The sequence below is a fragment of the Linepithema humile genome, chromosome 2 (genome assembly GCF_040581485.1).
Source record: "Linepithema humile isolate Giens D197 chromosome 2, Lhum_UNIL_v1.0, whole genome shotgun sequence".
NCBI classification, from domain to species: Eukaryota; Metazoa; Arthropoda; class Insecta; order Hymenoptera; family Formicidae; genus Linepithema; species Linepithema humile.
In genome coordinates this window covers 3,641,962-3,656,704 of record NC_090129.1, presented here as the reverse complement: position 1 = coordinate 3,656,704, position 14,743 = coordinate 3,641,962, and the positions used below count along the sequence as shown (strand labels likewise).

The window sequence follows — 14,743 nt, the reverse complement described above, 5'->3', positions numbered from 1 at the left end:
CGGCACATCACGGAGAATTACTATCGAGCAGCATGTTTGTCATTACGTTCGTTTGTTCGTCGCTCAATCCCGCTCATCGTCTCGTCGTCATTCATCGTCGGTAATTTGAATTTGTAAATGCGCGCTAGCGGTTTCTTTAATCATCGCTTTGATGTCGTACGATCATAGCGCAATTACTATTCACCGTCCTCGCTGCATCTATTCGTCGTAATAACACCGCACGCGTTCCGGGCGCGATTTCAAATTAATTCAAATATGCACAATCGGGCAGACGCGAATATATAAGAAAATTTTATTGTTTAGCGAGTAGAAGTGGAAAGTAATTTGTCATCTTTTGTGCTTCAGCATTTAATACTTTACAAATTTCACCGTTGTTGATTAATTTTTTGTAGAAAATATTTTTCAAAATTTTGATTGAAATTGTATTTAACTTTTATCTTACATCGGGAATTAAAATTCTAATAACTGCTACGTGATGTGTCTGAAATTTTCACTGTCAGCGAAGCGTCATTAATTAACTGCAGAATTGCTAATGAAACGTTATTAAACATCCATCCATTAAAGAGTACACTGTCGAAAAATGTATTTTGCTCCATTAGCTGCTCGTTTTCTGATCTGCGTTCAATTGTACTCTAAGAATCGCGACGCGCGAGGCGCGGCATATCGGCGACCTACTAATGATCGCGATGACGATGATCGACGATGATCGAGGCGATGATGAAGCGGGTGACCCTCTTTCTGCCGGCGATGTATATTCTGAGCTAAACGCAAGTTAATCGGCTGACCCCAATTAAACGATAGGCATCGAGTAGGCCGGGCGAGACAACAGCTGCGTTACCGATAAATGTTAATGAACCACGGTATCGCAATAATAGCGTCGTTATTAGCGAGAACGAACCCTCATTAATTAAGGAAACCTTTGTTCCTCCACCCACGATTTCGCGATTTTTGCGCGTCAGCCGTTTCCGCTTAGAGGAGCCTCCATTATTGTCTACGCTCGTAATGACTAATTTTCTTAAAGGATACGAAGATTAATAAGAGACGATAACGGTCGAATTCACGTTCTCCGAGATTCATGTTTTTGCAACATGCATTTAACATAATCAGATTTTTATGTTGAAATTTAATACAATTACATTGTATTAAAATCAACCTTTTAATTAAAGTTTTCTATTAAGCGATAAAATTTAGAATGTCTACATGTAATTTTAACAATTTATTCTTTTAGAACTTGTTATTCTTTAATTTCTATTTTCGCAAGATAATCATGGATTTTTCTATTCTAAATAGAATTGCAACCGCGTTACACTTCTTACATTAAATGTTGCAGCTTCATTTTACTTAATCGTAAGTTTTCGCGATCGAGAATTCAATTCGCATACGAATTATTACGCGGGAAAGCGTTTCACTAATTAATTTATTAACTCGTCTCTAAGAACGTTCTTGTCCTATTTTGCTGGAATGCAGGCTCATTAATTCCTATTAATCGAAAGATCATCCGCGAGGGAAATTATGAGTGTGCCGAGAGCTATCACACATGCATGACGTTTTAACGAAACAAATTACGGGGAATCCGTCTCGCTGCGCAACTGCATCATCCCTGTGTGAGTATGTGAGAGAAAGAGCGAGAGAGAGAGAGAGAGAGAGAGAGAAAGAGAGAGAGAGAGAGAGAGAGAGAGAGAGAGAGAGAGAGAGCAAGATCTATCCGGCAATCACGATCCGGCATCATCGGTCAGGATCCGTTTGTTCATCTCGCGCACACAGGTCTGATTATCCTTGCCGTTCTTTTGTTCTTTTTTTTACACGAAGCTGCCGTTGCTGCCGCGGCCTTGTCTACACTCGATATTAATTCAGATACTGGTGCACGGATTTGCATGCTCCGCTCCGTGAGCGCCCATACGGCAACGGCCGGGCGCATAAACATGCATACGTGTTTAATCCGCAATCTGTGTACGCGCGCATCTTACGTAATGCTCGTTCGGTGTCAACCGTGCCTCGCGATAACGACGAAGGGGGACGAGGAAGTCGATGTACATTAAGGAGACGGCGATGGAGGAGTGACAAGGAGTTGCCCTTGGAGGCAGGGTCCCGTACCGCGACGGGGGTTTTATCTTACGAGGAAGTCGTCGTTTAGGTTCTCGCGGTGAATATATGCGTGCACGTCGCGCTTAGATCTTACAATATATACACGACGCGGTGTCCCGCGCGCCCGTAGATTATGAATCGTCACGCGATCCCTACGTTTTGCGCCGCGAAGAAAAATCTTCTAGACGAGTTACACGCCACTCTTCAACGAGGAAGGATGTTATCCTTTTAGTTACACTCGCTCGCGTGGGAAATGTCGCGAAATTTTCATGTTGAACGTGATCGACACGCTATTGTCGAGTCTCAACAAAGTAATTTTCACTCGCTGCAACACAATGTTGCAATGCCATTTTACTTGTCGCGGTACAATTTTGCAGTGTTATTTTGCTCGGAATGCTATTATGCACAGATTTAACATCTAATTTATTTTATTTTTTTTAATTTTGATAAGCTATTTTGCCAGCTGTATTCTCTAGTGTTATATAATTTGGAATCTTTTATAAGCGCAGCAAAATAATGAAATAATTTTCGCAATTTAAAATATTTTGTTTTATTATTTTTATATTGTTTATTCTGAATATATGTGATAATAAAATTTTGTAACCTTCTTGCAACTGAAATCATATAGAATTCAAGGTTAATATGAATGCACGGTCGGTTGCATTTTTACAATACAGGGAAGCTGCGTCTGGGATTAATGTCACTATCAAAGATAAATGCGGGATTTCTATTGTTAAAATATACATATTTCTTGTACATTTTATCGCCGTGTGACACGTATACATTTTTCGCGGGCGAAATTACCTTTGCAAGTTCCAGATGCATGTAATTCCGTAACATAGTGTTTCTTGATAGCAGTCATTTTCGCGTAATTTTACTACTACACATAATTTTCATGAATATAACTTTAATACTTCACTCTCGAGATAAACATATTATTTATTTAAAATTGAGATTGCACAGAGTAATTATTTATTTTTAAATCCCTTAATGTTAGCGGATATATATATTTAAAATATTATATTCATTAAATATATAAATGATTCAGATTTGAAAACTTTGCGGATACGCTGTATGAATCTCTTTGTCTTAATAACAGTAGCTTATTAATATATGATCCAAAAACATTAAACAACTTGTATGCTTGCATCGACAGCGGTGCTTGGTAGTATAGCAGTCCTATACACGTACACACATAAAGAAAAGAAAAAGAAATTAATAATGATGTATAAAAAAAGACGAGGCGTCTCTAGAAGAAAAATTTAGGATCGACAATAATACTATACGAATGTATACTGCGCCGTTCCGAAAGAAGCTTTGCATTTTTTCGAAATTTTATCGCAATTTCTTGGAGTCAATTCTGATTGTAACTAGCAACAATGATTACAAATGTCTTGATTTGAAAATTTAACGAAGGATAATTTACGAAGAAATCATTGAACGTTCAGGCACTCGTCACATTCACCGCGAATTGCTGCAGTTCCGTTTACGTATCTTGCCGCGTGCTAGAAGTCAGCAAGCAAACGGCGAAATAATTTATTCGCGGGATAATATTTGCTTAATTAGCTCAGAGGAATGCTCAGACCGCAGCTAGCCGGCCCTTGCCGAAGACATTCACCTATGAAAGCCTTAGAGTTCGTTCACGTTGCACGGAGGAGCGTGAACCGAATAGCCGATCGACCCTCGTGCCGATCGATCCGCCCCGTCGATAAATTTCATCGCGCAGGTTTTAATTTCGCTTGGCGTAATATCGCGATCTCGATCTGACCGCTTAGTTAACAGAAGCTAATAGTAATTCGTATAATTGTCAACTCCGTCATATATCTTTTGCAACCGGCAGTGCATTAATCGAATTTAATCTTGATACGATCACGCTGACAGTGCGCAAATAAAATAGTTGTGACAAATAAAACAACAAAACTGATGAAGATTTATAAATCAAACTGCGATCGCGTTGGTCCACTTCGATCATCATCTCTTCGATAGATATGCCTTCGCTATGCACGCGCCCAATCATAAATCACGGCGTACAATTTATCAATTTTACGCAATGATGAAGCGCGTTTGTCTCGTGCATTTAAAGCCTACCCTGAAAATGAGAACATCACGGTTTGACGATCATCCGATATTGTAATATTCTTTGATCCGCCCGACTGTATTGTTCCATTTATCGAAGAATTTTAGCCATCTAAAATTTGAGCACGATATGTATAAATATATTATTAATACATTATTCGCTGAGAGTTTTCTATTAACTTTAGTGTTCTATGCACGATTAGCACGATTAGCACGATTAGCTCTAGTCATGTAGATCGATTTGAGACGGGAGCGTACATTAAACTTCTAATCTAATTAGATGCAACGACACGAAGGGTCATTGGTGCTAGTTGTCCATCTGATTGGCATGACGCGAAGTCTGTCTAATCCAATTTAACATCCGCTAACGTCGCATGTAATGTAATACAATCGAGCTAGGCAAATTTATGGTTACAGAATATTATGATTTGCATACAGAGTAAATTGCAACGGTTATTTAAATTTGATCGTCACTGTAAAATGGTAGAATTAATATGTGTTTCTCTCTCTCTCTCTCTCTCTCTCTCTCTCTCTCTCTCTCTGTATATATTTTGCTTTTTCCGCATACGGCGAGTTCTGGCAGAGACGTAACGTGCTCGGACTCGTCATTATCGATCGAGGTTATAAAAGTTCTAACGGTTGATAATGGCATGCTCGCCATACGGAATTTCTTTTCTGATTTTCACAGATCTTGCTGCGAGCTATTTGAATACCTGAACTGTCTTCACCGTGACGTAGTTCTCGTGTTGCATTTTCTGCAAAATGCTTTACGTACTCGTACAATGATTTTGAAATACTGACATAAATAAACACACGCAAAAGACTAATGTTGTGTTAAGATCAAGTTTTCCTCGTTCACTTTCGGCTCGGGAAAATAAACGGTCTAAAAAGCTGTCCGCAAGGTTCTCGAAAACTGAATTTTCTTGTCGAGCTTTATATCGTTATAGTCTGGCTTGCAATTTATTTATTTTTCTTCTTTTATTCCTTTATATTTATTAAATCAATGACTTTCTAAACTACACGGGACCATCGGATGACACTTTAATATCGTAATAATACGCTGTTGTAAATATTACATTTTTTAAATGACGAGATTGCCAGATCCACTCGTTGTCAATCTGTCAAGCTTTATGAAATGGGTCACTCGTTTCTTTCAGCTTCTAAGACCTCCCCGGCTCCGCCCATCTATCAATCGCTATGACCGCTACGCTTAACGGTTAGCCGGAACACGGAAGCTGAACTTTTACGGTTCAATGGAACGTAATTTGGAACGCCACGCGATCGCGACATGCTTCGGCTGAAATCGAGTTTGAGATCATGGTTGTTATTTCAGGGTTGCACGGCTGTGTAGTCGCAGTTAGTTAGATGTAGCCTCGAAGGGATACAACGTAAGTAGGTTGATAGAGATACAGATGTTTATTACCGTAGTGCCGCGATGATCGTCGAGAGATTAGGCGCAGCCAGATGCGTGAGAAACAAAAGCTGATTCGCGTCGCGGTGAAAGTACGGGATTATTAACAGCGTAAAATGCAAAATAGGAGCGATCGAAAAAAAACCATCTTGCAAAAATATATGGTATGGTTAATAACGTGTTTACAATATTCGTCACCGCTCTTTTTACATGTGCTAATTTTGAGAGCTACAATCAGGCGCCGCGGAAGTATTTTTAATCTGAGGGGACAAAATTTATAAAGGGGATACATAATACATTTATAATATGTATGTAATTCCATTAAATACAATATAATAAACCACTCTGTGGGTAATATAAATGATATGTGCGAAAAATATGCACAGATTTTTTGTTCTAATTAACTTAATGCGCTTAATTTTCTTCGTTAGTGTATTTCAATTGAACGAGTAAATAGTCAAAATAAAAGAAGAAAAGAAAAAAAAAATAAATTTTTTCATTTTTGATGTAAATATTCGATATTCAATATTGTCAGTCATGAAATGCCTGAAGAAAACAGATAATTCAGGGGGGGGGGGGCTATGCCGTCCCCTGAATTATCTTTGGGTGGATTCTGCCTCCCCGGTTCCGCGGTGCCTGGCTACAATTAAGACGTGTAATTTTATGAAGTGCAGATTATATTTTATGAAATTATCGTAACTGTTGTTTTTCATAAAATTCTGCGAAACTTTCTTTTGTATCTTTTTTTCGAAAAGAAACAGTTATGATAATTTCATGAAATATAATCTCCATTGCACGCGAAGAAACTGCGATATATTCTGCGAGAAAAACGCACCGGGGTGTGTTGTCGACTTGGTCACAGTTTTATTTTCACGGATTTCACGTGTATTTTACCGGGCGTGGAAAAACTTATCGGTGCCGATGCCGCGGGCAGGCCATCATCCGGACCAATTCTGCGGCGGCGGAGCAGGACTGGAACTCATTTCGAAAATTCCTGAGGGAGAAGTATGTAATTATCTGGAAATAATGGACACCCTAGGCAGCCCGGGTAACTTTTGTCCGCAATTTGAACGTGCGCCTCGATCCGACAGTTGGGTAAAACGCCGGCGGATTTATTGTCCGCGCCGACAGCGGCGACGTATATAAATTATGATTTCTTTTCGTTGTTGCCGATTATTTGTTGGGCACGAATTCGAAACATGCGAGAATTTCACTATTGCACGCGGTAGTTTGCGACTTTGCTCTCGAAACTGTAGTTGTCCCGGCCGGTAGTAGAATCTCTGTCCGGCTATAGTTACTGAACAAATTGGCATCTAAACAAATGTGTCGCGAGCGAAGGGGAGAGAAGGGCGATAGGCGATTATTAAAGTTACACGTAGACTACGCCAAGCGAGCAGAGCATTGCTTTTTGTATCTTTATAGATTTTTATTTATAGAAGAAAGTTATCTCTTTTCTCTTTATACGTATATATAAGGTGTTTTTTATTCGGATAAACGTTCTCGTTCCCAAAATATTAACATTCTGGCGACAGGATCTTCGCGTGACTGGACCGGAAAAAAACAGAGATTTGAGGTGTGGTTGGTTGAGCGTGATCGCGTCGAATACATGCATGTATACGCATTTTGGTGTTGCGAAAATTACGTGAAAGCAATCACGAGTTTGAAGAATCGTTTCGGTCGAGATGATATTATCGTAGAATTTTACGCGCGAACTGCTTGTATTGCAGTGATAGAAAACAAGAAGTCGTCTCTGGCAATCGTATACGACAAAGTCGAGTGCAATATACGTGCACTGGAGACGCTAGGCGTAACGACGGACAAATGTGCGGCCATGCCGTATCCTTTGGTCGAGTCATCTCTCCCGGAAGAGGTCTTACGTGCGTAGCAACGCAGCGGACAAAGAGAAACGATAGAAACCAACGGACAGCGTGAAACTACGGATCGGCTGGCAAAACTGCTTAAATTCCTGACACGAAAGAAACAGCTAGCGCCAGCGTCCTTTTCCTGTCTAAGGAGCAAAAGAATCCGATATGTGTATTTTCTGCAAATCGATAGAAGAGATAGAATATGTTTTCGAGGGAAAAATTCAAATGATGTGACTTTATAATTATTTATTTGTCGGATTTTTTTTTAACGGAACGTCAGGGATGAGAAATTTGAAAGTTATAAACGACGACGCTTCGTGCGAATTTCTCGCTTCGTAGAGACAAACGCACGACCTTTAAACGGGCCAGACGTAAACGGCACTTCTCTGTAATTCCGATCTTGGACCCGCGATTAGACGATTTATCGCTAGCAGAGGTAAGAGAGCGCGCGCGCAAGGGACTGTCGAGAAATGAATTATGATTACTTCTTTTTCGGATGGCCGGCGGGGCTTCGTTAAGTGGAATCTAACAAAACGAATGCATAGGATGGGATTATTACACGGGTACTGGTTGCTCTTTTCTCTTTCTACGTCGATATCCCCATCGACGCACGTATACGCTGATTAGATCGGGATCGCATTCGATTATTTCAACGATCGATGTGAGGTAGCAAAAAAATGATTAACTACACTGTTAAGGCACTGCATAAATTCTCGTATCTCTCTATTATCCTTCTCGTTTGCGTGTTGGTTTACGATTTCGGCCTGATGGTAATTTCATCGTCTTTGAGATCATCCGCCAAATTACTTCCTGTCAGTCGAAAATTTAAGCAACATCTCGCTGTCGGGTTTTTTCGTCGGAGAACCTTCGGTCATGCTTTCGCACTTTTATTTCACTCTTGCCGCAGACATCCTGTTGTTGTATATCGTTGAGCGTTCGCGGCGCGCGGGATGAAAGCGAGGCAAGCGATTCTTTTAGGTGGGGCAAGGTGTTAGGCGGTCACAATTATTAGTAATGATAACCCCGTCGGAGCTTGTTCGCAGCGTTCTAGCAACGACAGTTATACGCTGGTCATATCGATGGCCGGTCGCGCATGAACGAATATACGTGACCTTTCAGCATCATTGAATAGCTGGGGGATTCTGGAATTCCGTTATCTCTATTTTCTCTCTGTCTCTTTTTGTCTATAGCTAGTCGAATGCCGAGATAATCGTCGCGAATTTCTCAGCTTATAGTCGAGATTATCGCGGCTTTATTTTTTAATCATCGTTGTTTTCTTTTTTAATCTTGCTTTATATTTCTAACTTCATTTTCTTCTAATTTTATGTGTGTTATTTTCGAATTTTTAACTAGTCATTGATTCATATACAATATTGGTTTTTTTCGACAAATATATTTATATGAAAAAGGGAATTAGTGGATAAAATATGATTTTTTTAAAAAGAATACTTCTGAAAATAGATAACGTCTACTAATTTATACTGCATTGAAGTTTGTGAATTGTCTATTTTTCTTCCGAGAAAAATAATATTGCAAAGAAACATTTTGAAGATAAGATATTTATATCCGCTTCTTTTTGATGGTCCAAGCTTTTCTCTCGATGTTGTTTGGCTAATGTTTGGCTGTTTTTTATTCTGACCTCTTCTCTGGGCCAGATGCTGCACGAAATCGCTTCGTGTTGTCGAGAAGTCCCATCTTGTTGCCCAAACTAGTTTTAAATTGCCTCGTCGAGGATATTTGAATGCGAAAACATGCGACGACGCAAAATGGCCCGCCCTTGACGTCTGATACGCTCTATCAGAGCGTTACTGCTGCATCGTGGTCTTTCGGGATTACTATGAAGAAATGACTGATAGTATTTATTTCAATTAATATGGCGGAACATTCTGGTAAATTATCAGTAATAATAGTTTTAAAATCGACAAGTCTTAAATTATTAAATAATTATACAAAAATAATAATGCCAAGTGCTTTAATATTACAGATATTAAGTTTAGTTTTGATTTGTTTTAAATTATTTATATAGTAATGCGTGATAATAGGATAATACAATTAATTGAATTAAACAGTCTTGCGGTTTTATGTGTATGTGTGTGTGTGTGTGTGTGTGTGGGATTCCTGCATTATTTATCTTTGGCATTTTTGTGAAGTCCATGGGATTCTAGAAGATCATCTGAGATTTATATATTTTACAAGTAGAGAGGAGGAGGAAGAGAGAGAGAGCGAGAGGTCCGAGACTTAGGTCAGAAATTATTCGACAGGTGGTCGAGTGCAACGCGCGCCACCTTAATTTGAGTTATAATCTTGCGTAAACCTGAACCGACTTCGGAACCGACCTCAGACGCCCGTTGGGTGCCTCATCGACGAATTTTTACGACGTTCTGCCTTGCTGTCTCACTGTAAATTGTGTTCAAAATTGAAGTTTGGAAATGCCAATATTGATACCTTCGTAATATTTATTGATACGTACCTTTTATTAATTGTGAAACACAGTAAATTTTTTATAGCAATATATAATAAATATATTTAATAAAATATATTTAAAGTTAATTATATCTATTAAATAATTTTTATTCTTATTAATTAGTTTTTGTTATTTCAAAAGTTGCTCAATATTTCTAAAATTTGATAAAATAAAGTTTTACTTATTTATATATAAAAACAAATCAAGAATTACTTTTGCCTTACATTATGCAAAATAATACGTCGTATAACTGCATCTAAATTTATTGCATGTAAATTATTTTTTAATGATTTTAAGATTTAAGATTTTAAGATATAAGAATGAGTCGAAAGATTTATTATTCATATATTCATCATGTATAAATTAATGTTTATTACGCGCATATTTATGAATTAATATGGATTCACATAAGAAGTGTTAAGAGGAAGCGCGTTGAATTCGCTTAGAATGATGAAAAAACTAGCATCCATTTCGTATGTGATTCCGATCTCAGGTAACACGCGTGAAAATAGTTTCTCCCGTGATCTGACAAATCGAACTGAGTCGTGCCGCTCTCTGAAAAAAAGATTCAATTTACCATCTGTCCAGATTTGACGAGGATAAGCCGTGCGGAAGAGATCCCGCGGTCCAGAGGCGCGCGCGGATGTATAGATTCGTTCTCCAGACCATCCTAGATAAAGGAAAGGAATATTCTTCGGGATAATGTCAGGTCTCCCATGTCTCCCGTTCGTGAGACGAGATATAAATATTCGAGGTACTTTTCGTATATATTTCGTCGAGCGCGGAGAATAGGATGAAAACGACAGTTTGTTTGTTTTTTTTATTTATTGATCCAAGTTGTTTTTCGAAACTTGCGATCGTGTACGAATTGCGTGACATTCGATGCATATTTTTAGCGTTTATTTTGTTTATTTTGTCGATCAAAACTACAGATTGCGTATCTGCGAGTAAGGGAAAAGAAATCCTTTCGAGGAGGACAGTTTTTGTCGATATTTCATTGGAGCTAAGCATTTAAAAGAGAGAACAACCTCTTATCCTCATGTTTTTTGATCCAGCTACCACCACTAATGCGCTCAAAAGATCGTCGGGAAAGGATTCGGCGTTCAGAGTTTTGCGAGGTGGTACCGCAGCAAATTAGGAGCCCTTTTATACTGCCACTCGCTGGCTGTCAGTTGTAGTGAATTCGGTTTGCTTTGCCGTGCAAAGCACACGACTACACATACACACAACAAGCGCGCACGTACACGAGGTCCTTTCAGAGGCGTGTATTTCAATCGGGATCCGTTCGTCGCTCTTCCCGGAAGGCATCATCGGGAACACGTCGGGCGAACGGATGTCGGGAAAATAAAGAGCACGAGAAGCGCGAAATAATTCGGGCGAATGTTCAGACGACGTCAAATTCTGACAAGATCGCCTTGATCTTCCTCGTGAATTGTTATTAAGCTTTAATTAACATAAGCTTTAATTCTAAATGATAAAAATATTAACTAATTGAGCGCCAGGCATGATAATTCGTACTAAAGAAGCTTGGAATAAATATAAATATATTTGAAAGAAAAAGTATTATATTAGAAAGTAATAAATAGCAACGAATAATGTATCGCGATTATTTAATCAACACCCGTTTGATTCGAGCTTAACGGCTTATGAGGACCTTGCAAAGATTATTATTAGTAAGCATTCATCATTCGAGACAAGAATGCAATCGTAGTTTTTGTCGAATGCACCACTATGCGGTTATCTGAAATCATGAATTATGCATATCCTTGTAAATTACAATCAGCGCCGCACTCATTATGCGACACCTGTTCTAACCGCAGGATAGATTTTCAATTTCTGAGACGGCATTCCTTTACGCTGCAGCTTAACGTGGTCTAACTTTAGAAAGAGGTTTGTGACAACGAGAGACAACGTCGATTCTATTGCTCCCAGTAGTTCGTTCGTTTGCCGCTATGCGGCTCGTTACTTCATATGTAAACTCGTACTCAAGATTTCCTTTCCTAGTGCATATAAAGTGTGGCCAGTGCCGTTGCTACTATCGCTTCTCGGCTCTCTGAGCTAAGATCAAATGTGTAGTATCTGTTCTTATCAGCTTAATATCTGATACAATCCCCATAGGGGATTCAGAATATTAAACTGATTTTTGGAACTAGGCGGAGGACCGGAGCTTGCTTCGGCTCTGCCATGGGTCATCCCGATATTGCAGTGATTTCGGGATTGGCCTTTATAAATTTATTAAAACATAAGTTAGTAATAAATAGTTAGCAACAATTTTTAACGAAAGTTAAATTTTGTTAAAATTTTCTCTCTTTATGAGATCTTTGTTTTCTCCGTCTTTCTCATTCTTTTCTCTCTTTATGAGATCTTTGTTTTCTCCGTCTTTCTCATTCTTTTCTCTCTCTTGCGTAGGAAATGTTCTTTGCTCTTCCTTTTGGGTTTTTCTTCGGGAATACTAAGAGTAATAAAAAAAAAAAATAAATTACACAGAAAAGAGATTTATTAGTGAGCATAAAAAAATTAGGAAGCACCGTTTTAGAGTCCACCCTTGCGCTCGATTCGTATGCTAATTATTATTGCGCAATCGGTAGCGATATTTTAAGGACTTTTTAATGATGTTTTTATGCACCACGTTTCCGATATTTTCGGAGAGGAGAAAAATATTTATTATTTTATCGGTCTTTTATAATATCATGAGCACAATTATTACGAGGCATGAAATTTGCAAACAGAATGGAGATAAATTGGCTGGCTAATAGGTCGATAGTCCGTTACGAGGAAACATAATCATGCCGCGACGTTAAAATTAATTGAACGGCGGCAAAAGCGAAGAGTGGAGAGGAGAAAAGGTAAACCAAGCAGAAAAAATGAGATTAACAAGATCACGAAAAGAAGGATCGGGTAGGAGGAGAAACATAACTAATTGCAAATGAAGTTGCAGGTTCAATTTGAAATTTGACTTGCAATTCTCCGACTCCAGTTCTCTACTCTATTAATTAATTACCTTATAAATAACAAATTGTACATCAATGATTTAATTATTGATTCCTTATTATTATTGAAGGATTAGAATTATTCAATTACAGTACACATACGAGTATATATTATGTTTTTAGTACAACGTCAAAGAATTATTATGATACGCCTGCGATATTCATTTAATTTACTCAGTCAAGGTTGTATTCGAGAGCCGCGAACGTTAACGATTATCAGTACGCAAGATAAGATTTCTCATTGAATTTTTGTGTCCGGCAGATCCAAATCAATGTATGCTAATTGGTGTTCACCGTGTCGCGATATATTACTGTCGACCATTCAGCAACACATCGTCCTAAAGCCGTGCTTTTGTGTCGCGCACTTTTAATGATTATGACGAGTCATTGCACATACTCTAACCTTTATTTTCGAAAAATAACTTATCTTTTGCAATAAAACTAAAATGCACATTGAAAATAATTATATATTGTTGGAAACTTGTGTCATATGAACACTTGTGTGTTAAATCTTAAAAGAAATTGTCGAGTGTTTTGTGATTTCGCTCACGTACGTTTCAAGCTTGGCACGCAATCTTTTCCTTATTATTTAATTTACCGCTAATTAAACGTTGCTCAAGCGGGAAATGGGAGATGCTGTTTGAATATGGGGTACGTTTATCTACTGCGTGGAGATACACCTGGAAACGGGCACTTCGCCCGATGGCCGAGCCTCTCTCGCGTGTTCGTGTTAACCTCTTTAATTGATCGCTCGAGGCGAACTCCTTTACTTCTGGCAGTCGCGAAAAATCTCGATTCATTCCTGTTTTCTCTACGATACTCGTAACGCCGCGTGGCTATATATTTTTTATCTGTACAAACGCCAATTCAAGCTAATAGTAGCTAGTAGTATATTTGATTTCATTTAATTATTTATTTATGTATTTAACGATATTAAATTACGTTTCCTATATTATTACAGATCTTTTTTTTCAGAAAATACTCTCAGCATTAATGTTATACAATGTTTATGACCATTTGAATGATAACAAAATAATATTTATGTATAAATTTAAGAGATAATAAAGAAAATACAAGTTTTTTAGTTACATTTTTTAATATCGATACTAAGATTTTGATACATTTCTTTTATAATTTTTACCGAAGATTTGCAACTTTTTGACATAAACTACAGAATTTACGAAATTTATGAAATTTAATGATTTCATAATGCATTTTGTAATCTTTAAAAGCGTCGCTTTATCTTTCCATTCGTGATACGCGTTGTCAGCTTTTCTTGCGAAACTCAGCGCGATACGCGATGGCTGTTTGAAGTTTGCAAGAGTGATTTTCAAGTCGACACTCTTGAAAGCGAAAACAAAAGGCGAGACTTTGTTTAAAGAGTAACGCTCAAATAAATCCGACTGAAAGAGAAGGGAAGTTGAAGTCAGTCGCGAAGTCGCTTTCTACGATCGGTAGTGAAATCACTTATTAGCGCGAAGTAAAAGACGCGGAGTCGTCGCGCGAAGTGACAGGGTCCGCTGGACCGGAAAATTCTTCAGCAACAAGCGCCAAGGAATGTACAGTGAATTACTTTGATAAGCCGTGAACATTGCGCTGAATTTTTCGTGCGAATGTCTCGCTCGAAATTGCTGATCTAGGCATGTCTATCTAAAGATTAACTGACCATTGTCGAGCGCGTTATTCGATAAAATTTAGAAAGTTGAAATATTAAAAAATATATTCTAATATTTTGTTACAGAAACAGTTAGCGTGGATAATTGCAAATCTGTTTGCAAATCTCTTATTTAAAACAAAATAATTAAAATAATTAACCAACAGTAGCGTGCGTAAATATTTTCTTATAAGTCAA

The 14,743-nt window shown here is 38.2% G+C and overlaps 1 protein-coding gene and 1 non-coding gene across 6 annotated transcripts in view; both read left to right on the top strand.

Moving 5' to 3' along the window:
- osp (outspread) overlaps positions 1-14,743 on the top strand; it is a 186,836-nt gene that overhangs the window by 99,226 nt on the left and 72,867 nt on the right. The window lies entirely within an intron of this gene.
- LOC136998299 (U2 spliceosomal RNA) lies at positions 11,939-12,132 on the top strand. The gene has a single exon (XR_010888893.1). It is a non-coding gene; the product is annotated as a U2 spliceosomal RNA (small nuclear RNA).